The sequence below is a fragment of the Chelonoidis abingdonii genome, chromosome 1 (genome assembly GCF_003597395.2).
Source record: "Chelonoidis abingdonii isolate Lonesome George chromosome 1, CheloAbing_2.0, whole genome shotgun sequence".
Taxonomy (NCBI): domain Eukaryota; kingdom Metazoa; phylum Chordata; order Testudines; family Testudinidae; genus Chelonoidis; species Chelonoidis abingdonii.
The window spans coordinates 255,821,057-255,829,064 of NC_133769.1; positions in this window are offsets into that span (position 1 = coordinate 255,821,057).

Here is an 8,008-nt window from a genome sequence, read left to right on the forward strand (position 1 = left end):
AGTCGCAGGGAGGGCGACAGGCAGCTCTGGTGGACCTCCCGTGCCTGTGGAGGGTCTGCTGGTCCTGTGGCTCTGGTGGACCTCCCGCAGGTGTGCCTGCGGAGGGTCCGCTGGTCCACGGCTCCCTCCGAGGTCCACCAGAGCCATGGGACCAGTGGACCCTCCGCAGGCATGCCTGCGGGAGGTCCACTGGAGCCACAGGACCAGCGACCGGCAAAGCACCTCCTGCTGCATGCCGCAGTGCTTCGGGTGGCGAAATGGCTAGAGTCACTCCTGCCTCCACCACTCCTGTCTTGCTAAGTTAGACACACCAGTCAGTTTCAGCACAGACAGAGTTTGGGCCACATCTGTCTGCAATTCACTGAAACAGAGCTGTGGGGCTCTGGTGGCAATTTAAAGGGCCCAGGGTGAGGGCTGCTGCCCAGAATCTGAGGCCCTTTAAATCACCAGTCTGGGGAAGCCGGTCCAGCATGAGATACTGGACTGGACCAGCTTACTTTCACGTCTGGATGCCTCCATTGCATTGTAAAGCCCCACAGCTGGAATCAGATCCACATGGGCAGAGCACCAATGGGACTCTATGTGGGTATAACAGTAGGTGGATCCAATTACTGGCTTAGAACTTAAGTACCCACCCTCATCCAAAACATAGAAATAGAACTTATGCCCCATCACAAATAAATATAAAGCAAAATGAAGTCTTTGCAAAATGTACTGTGTACCCAGACTCACCATCCTTCGGCAACATCCTTCCTGAGCAGGTATAGTAACAGAACAACAATCCTCTTGCATTGCTATGTATCTTGAAAGACTATTACTTTCACGCTTCTTGATATTCTGGATCTCTGTCAGCTGTGCTCACTGGAAATTGGCCCCAATTATTTTTCCCTGCTATGTTATGTTTTGACCTGCATGTGCTTTTGCTATAATAAATTTCTGCCCTGAACAATTCTTGGGCAGTACTTGTGCCCTTTAAGAGTTAACGAGAACCTGTTGAAGAATAACTGTGCGCCCTTTTGGCAATGTATGACTAAACATGTGATTTGACAGCCTCCATGCAGTTTCTCCCTGCTGGTTTTCCCCTACCTCCATACTGTGCTGAAGTTAAGATTTAATGAAATTCCTAGCTGAGATGAAGAATGAAGACAAAATTGTCTAGGCACTTAATGTCTGACTTCACAGGGATACTCATTATAACATGTAATTTTGGGGGAAGAGGTTACCTACTTCTCAAACCATGACCCAAGAATCTATTAGAAATCCATGTCTTGGGTGCTAGGCTGGACTAGACGTTTTAAAGCTATAAGAAGTGATTCATTGAAAAGTTTTATTACAGATTTTGCACTCTGATTTTATGACAGTATGCTGATGAGTGTGAACATAACGTAACTTAAATATGCTTCATGCAAAAGGTCTCTTGTAAGGTATTGTTACAAAGCTTATAATCTACTGAGTGTGATCATCCTATTTGTGTAAACGTATCACTCTTGTATCTGAAGCTAGAAATATGAAATATAACTCAGGAGTCCTACTGTAATTATGCAAAGTGTGGGCCATTAATGGTGGTTTGGAATTTTGATGGCTCCCATCAACCAGGATGATTGACTGTAGATGGCTCTGTTTTACTTGTAAGTCTTCCTGTATGTGTGTGTGCTGACAAAGGGGATAATGAAGTCTTACAGTGACATGTGATCATGTCACCTGAACTGGAATCTATCTTTAACCTGGTGTTTTTCCATTGAGATGGAGGGGTGGGAACCCAGAGAGGAACAAAGGATTCCCATCCTATGCAAACAATATCTAAGTGGGTGGAACAGAACAAAGGGGCTGCAATCATGAGAAATCCTCCAGCTACCACCTGAGCTGGAGCAAAGGCTGTACCAGGGGAAAAGATTGTGCCCAGACTAGGAAGGCAACCAGTCTGTGATAGAAGCTTTTTGAAACATCTGAGGGTGAGTTTTCTTACTGTATTAGGTTTAGAGTTGCATGTTTTATTTTGTTTTGCTTGGTAATTCATTTTGTCCTGTCTGCTATTACTTGAAACAACTTAAATCTTACTTTCTGTATTTAATAAAATCAGTTTTTACTTATTAACCCAGAGTATGTATTAATACCTGGGGGGAGGGGCAAACAGCTGAACTCATCTGTGTTAGAGGGCAAACAATTAAACTTTATAAAGGGTAAAATGGATTTATTTGGGGTTTGAACACCATTGGGAGTTGGGCATCTGAGTGTTAAAGACAGGAACACTTCTTCAGTGGCTTTCAGTTAAGTCTGCAGCTTTGGGGCACACGGTTCAGACCAAGGCCTGCTCTAGGCACCAGTGTGCCAAGAATGTGGTTGGGGTGGCACTTTTCAATGGGCGGCACTCCTTTTTTGGTTGTGTTTTGTTTTTAGCTTGGGGTGGCAAAAACCTGGAGCCGGCCCTGGTTCAGACCCTGGGGTCTGTGTTGGAGCAGTCAGGCGTGTCTGGCTCAGTGAGACAGGGTGCTGGAGTCCCAAGCTGGCAGGGAAAGCAGGGGCAGAAGTAGTCTTGGAACATCAGTTGGCAGTTCCCAAGGGGGTTTCTGTGATCCAACCCACCACAGTGGTGTAGTCAAGCAGAGTCTGTGCACAGCTGATTGCTTTGAGATATTGGTAGTGATTTTAAGTGAGTTTTGGGTATGGTGGCTGGAGAACAGACAGTGGTTACCAGTTTGTTATTATCTGTTTGCTTATTTTGGGTAAAGGAAATATGGACAGAAAAAGAAAGAGTGAAGATCAGAAGCAGTTAGAACTACACAAGTAGCAAATTGCCTGGAAAGGCTGAACACTGGGCACTGGGAAAGTCTGTTAATTAAGACGCCCCTGAGCTGACTACATCTCATAAGAATGGCCATACTGGGTCAGACCAAAGGTCCATCCAGCCCAGTATCCTGTCTACTGACAGTGGCCAATGCCAGGTGCCCCAGAGGGAATGAACCTAACAGGTAATGATCAAGTGATCTCTCTGCCATCCATCTCCACCCTCTGACAAACAGAGGCCAGGGACACCATTCCTTACCCATCCTGGCTAATAGCCATTAACCTCCATGAATTTATCCAGATCTCTTTTAAACCCTGTTACAGTCCTAGCCTTCACAAACTCCTCAGGCAAGGAATTCCACAGGTTGACTGTGCACTGTGTGGAGGAGAACTTCCTTTTATTTGTTTCATTTACTGGGGGCGGTTGTGGCGGTCAGAGCCTTGAGCCCTTTAAATCACTGCCTAAGCCCTGCTGCAGGAGCCCTGGGGCAGCGGCTGCGGGGCTCTCGTGGTGATTTAAAGGCCAGGGGCTCCCAGTAACTGCTACCACAGTGGAGCCCCAAGCTCTTTAAATTTCCACCAGAACCCCAAGCCCCAGGGTAGTGGCTGCAGCTGGGGGAGCCCCAGGGGCTCCATCAGTGACTTAAAGGGTCCTGGGCTCTGCTGCGGCCGGGAGTCCCATGCCCTTTAAATCACCACTGGAGCCCTAGGCTGCCACTGTTACCCTGAGGGCTCTGGCAGTGGGGCTCGGGCAGAGATCTAAAGGGCCCAAGGCTCTGGTGGCTGCGGGGAGCCCTGGGCCCTTTAAGTCACCACTAGAGACCAGAGCCCTGGGGTAGCGATGGCACCTGGGAGCCCCTGGTGCTCCACCTGCAATTTAAAGGGCCCAGGGCTCTGCTGTGATAGCAGCAGCTGGAGCCCCAGGCCCTTTAAAATTGCCCTGTAGTGCCAGGACTCCCAGCTGCCTCTGCAGCTCGTAGTTCTGGGGGTGATTTAAAGGGCCTGGGGCTCCCCTGCCTCTTCCGGTTGAGGCCCTGCCCCCTGCTCAGGACTTCAGTGTACTGGTAAGTTATTTTCAGCCCTGGAGGCATCTCTTTGGCCTCAGAGTGGTATTAGAGTTTTCTGTGGTGATCTATATTGACTTTTAATGTACTCATGACAAAATATTTTGGTAGAATTTGAGATCAATACTTTTTCCAGCATAAATCAGGAATGAAGTCTACAAATCCAGTATGTTAAAGAGGCTTTATTTATTTGACACACTTCAAGTGGTTATAGTTTTAAAATACTTGTGTTTCACCATAGCTGAAGTTTTCTTAAAAAAATGCACAACTGTCTTATTATCTAGTACTTGTCTAAGCTCCAGTTGATGTGAATGAAAAAACAACATCATGGAACACCTTTTGTATGAGGCATTAAGCAGATTATTCTTCTGTAGAATGGAACCAAGACTAATCACAGTATTGTTGTGAACAGCTCATTAATATCTGAAGTTACAGTACTTTAAATGACAAGGAACTATGTCATGTTCATTGAGAGACTTTTCCATTTATTACTTCCTGAAATCTCACTTTTCGTGCTGTTACCTTAGTCTAAGCCTGTCATGGTATAAATCCTCACTTTGAACTTTAGCGTCCAAAAGATGGGGTACCAGCATGAATTCCCCTAAGCTTAATTACCAGCTTAGAACCTGTAGCGCTGCCACCAACCAGGAATTCCAGTGCCTGGTACACTCTGGTCCCCCCAAAACCTTGCCTAGGGAACCCCAAGACCCAGATCCTCTGGATCTTAACACAAGGAAAGTAACCCATTTCGCCCACTGTGCCTCTTCCCAGGTTCCCTCCTGGGTTTCTGGAGTTCTGTGATTCACACTCCCTCTGCTGCTCCGCCCCCGCCGCGGCCATTCCCCTTCCTGCTCCTCCTTCTCTTTCCCCTACCGACTCTTCCTGAGAGAGAAGTAATCCGACCCAGAGAGAATTGAGCCTGTCTCCCCGTTTCCCTCCACTATTCCCTGGTGATGCCAGCCTGTCCCTGGGTCTCACACCAGAATAAACCAATCAGTTCTAAACAAGAAAACTTTTAAATTAAAGAGAGAAAAACAGTAAAATATCTTTGTAATTTAAAATGGAATACGTACAGTGTCTTTCAGCTATAGACACTGGGAATACCTCCAGGCTAAAAGTACAACCTTAATTCTTTCAGCCAAATACACAATTAAACTCCTTCCAGCCAAATGCACATTTGCAAATAAAGAAAATAAACATAAGCCTAACTTGCCTTATCTACCTAGTACTCACTATTCTGAACTTATAAGAGCCTGTATCAGAGAGATTGGAGAGAAACCTAGTTGCACGTCTGGTCCCTCTGAGCCCCCAGAGTGAACAACCACCAAACACTAATAGCACACACAAAAACTTCCCTCCCTCAAGATTTGAAAGTATCCTGTCTCCTGATTGGTCCTCTGGTCAGGTGACAGCCAGGCTCACTGAACTTGTTAACCCTTTACAGGCAAAAGAGACATGAAGTACTCCTGTTCTATTAACCCTTATCTGTTTATGACAAAGCCATTTTGAGAATGCTGTATATGAAACCTATCCCATTGCCTTCAAAAGTCTAAGCACAAAATGAGCTGTTAAAGTATCTTTCAGGAAAGCTTAAAGGATAGCAAGGCAAAGCTCATTTCCAGCTCACTTCTTCCAAGAATTACAACCCGTACTCAGTGGAGACCACATCCTGAAAGGAATCTTTCCTGAAGCCCCTCTTTTAGCCTTCAACCCCCTCCCCAACCTCTTCAATATCATCAGAGGCAAGCTCCCCACAGTCTATGACACAAACTCAAGGTGGCATCAGATGCTGCTTGAACAACAGATGCAAATCTGTAGACATCTCTCCACTGCTACAATGATGAATACTCTCACAGCACAGCTTTCAATATCCATGGGTCCTACACATGCCTATCACAACAGGGAGGGGGATGCCTTATAGTGCACAGATGTCCTTTAGATGTCCTTTACACTCTTGAATCTTAGACAAAAAAAAAGAAAAGACACCATATCAGCAGTGATTGAACACATTTCACAAAGTGATCACTCTATACCTGATCTCTCAGTCCTCGTCCTCAAAGGAAACCTGTACAGCACCTTCAAAAAATAAGGTTGAGAGCTTAAACTCATAACTTTGCTACACTAAAAATCATGGACTAAATAAAGATATTGTATATATGTCTTATTACAACTGTCTATAACCCACTAGTGCCCCCTCTTCAGCCTTTTTTACTCCCCTCCATGACTGGAGAGGTATTAATGGGCTGTTTCACCTTGAACAGTCCCTGGAAGTGTGTTAGCTACTTATGCTAAATAATCTGTTCCATCTTGTAATGCTGTGACACTGAGTACATTTCCCGGGCCTGAAAAAGGGCTCTGTGTAGCTCAGAAGCTTGTGTCTCTAAGGTGAGAGTACAGGGAAGAATGGTTGGAAGACAGGCAACATTTTGGGGGCCAGTTTAGAACCAGAATGTGGATGGTGCTGTGCATGTGTACAAAGGAGGAAGTGTGAGGTGAGAGGAAAAGCAGGGTATGAGGAACCATTCATTATGCTCCTGTGCCAGTGCAGCTAGGGAATGTAGCTAGGGAATGCAACTATTAGCAATGGCACTAGCTGCCCCCAAAAGCAAGTAGGGAGGCTCTGCCATGCCTGCTGCACCAGCCAGCAAAGTTTTCCTGATGTGTAGTGGAATCTGCACTGTATCCAAGGTGGCAGTGATGCTGCTGCATGTGTGTCGCCCAGAGGATGCTGGGAGAAATTCAGAGTACTTCCTGGGGGCTGGTACTGTAGCCTGCCCCCTCCAGAGCACCTTACAGAATGAACTATTGTTTTAAGATACAATCTAATCTATGATTTGGGTGCTTAATTATCACATCAGGGGTGGCCTCAGCAGTGGATAATTGACAATTTAGAGCAGCGGGTTAGGCACTTAACCCCCCGGAAAAACAATGGGAATCAGGCACCTCTCACTTGAGCACCTTTGAATATCCCACTAAAGCACCTGGTTACATCTGTAGGTGCCTAAATACCTTTGTGACTGACTCATACTGAATTTGACATTACTCAGAGTAGGCACTGCTTCCCTGTTACCATGACATCCTTAGGCACAGAATTACAAGCCACTAGCTGGAGCCCCTGGTTCTCTGTTATCTTGACAGTTTGCAGGCTAGTCCACAATCCCAAACTGTTTCTCTCAGTGAACAAACACACACACCTGAAGTTTTAAATCCAACCCCCTGGAAAATTCAAGATCCAAAACTGATCTCACAAGGTTTTTATCACTGGCTGTAAACCATTGATTTTCACAGTCTTGTTACAAGTTTCTAGACAGATTTTCTTCAGTTTTCCTACTACTACATTTCTGGGCAGAAAACTAGGACCTGACTCTCCTCTCTTCTGCTGTTTAAATCCCTTGTCTTCAGTGGAGTTACACCTGAATTACAAGCAGGGCCAGCTCCAGGCACCAGCCAAGAAAGCTGATGCTTGGGGCGGCGGATTCCAAGGGGCGGCATTCCGCCCAAATCTTTGTTTTTGCGCTTCGCTGCTTCTGCGGATTTTTCTCTTTTGGTTTTCTGCTCCTGCTGCCCTGTAGGGGGCGGTGGTGTGGAGGGGAGCTGCTGGGAGCAGTGCCAGGTCTGCAGCAAGCTCGGCACGGCAGCCCACGTCCTTCCCTGCCTGCCCACTGGAGTGGCACGGAGCCCTCCCAGCAGGTGGCACTGCTTAAGAAAGCCCTGGTCACCCACCTTCTCTCCACCCTCGCTAGCTGGGGTGTGCACTCCGCTGCCTGGGGTCTGCAAGGCTGGGAGTCCCCCTACACCCACGCTCCCGCTGCCTTGCGGGTATTTTCTCTTTTTTGTTTTTTTCTTCCTTTCGTTGCTCCGGCCAGCTGGGCGGTTTGCTTTGCACCCCTACCACCCCACTTTGCTGCTCCAGCCAGCAGCTTTGTTTCATGTGCCCCCTGCCTCCTTCATTGCTCCAACTGACCGGCAGGTTTCCTGGAATTCCCACCCCTCCTTTGCTGCTCCAGCCAGGCGGCAGGTTGGTTTCCCGCCCCCTTTGCTGTTTTGGCTGCTGCGCAGGGGTTTTTTTTGGGGCGCTAGGGGCAACAAAAAAAGCCAGAGCTGGCCCTGATTACAAGTTAGGATGATCAGGCATCACACATGAGAGACTTCAGCTCAAA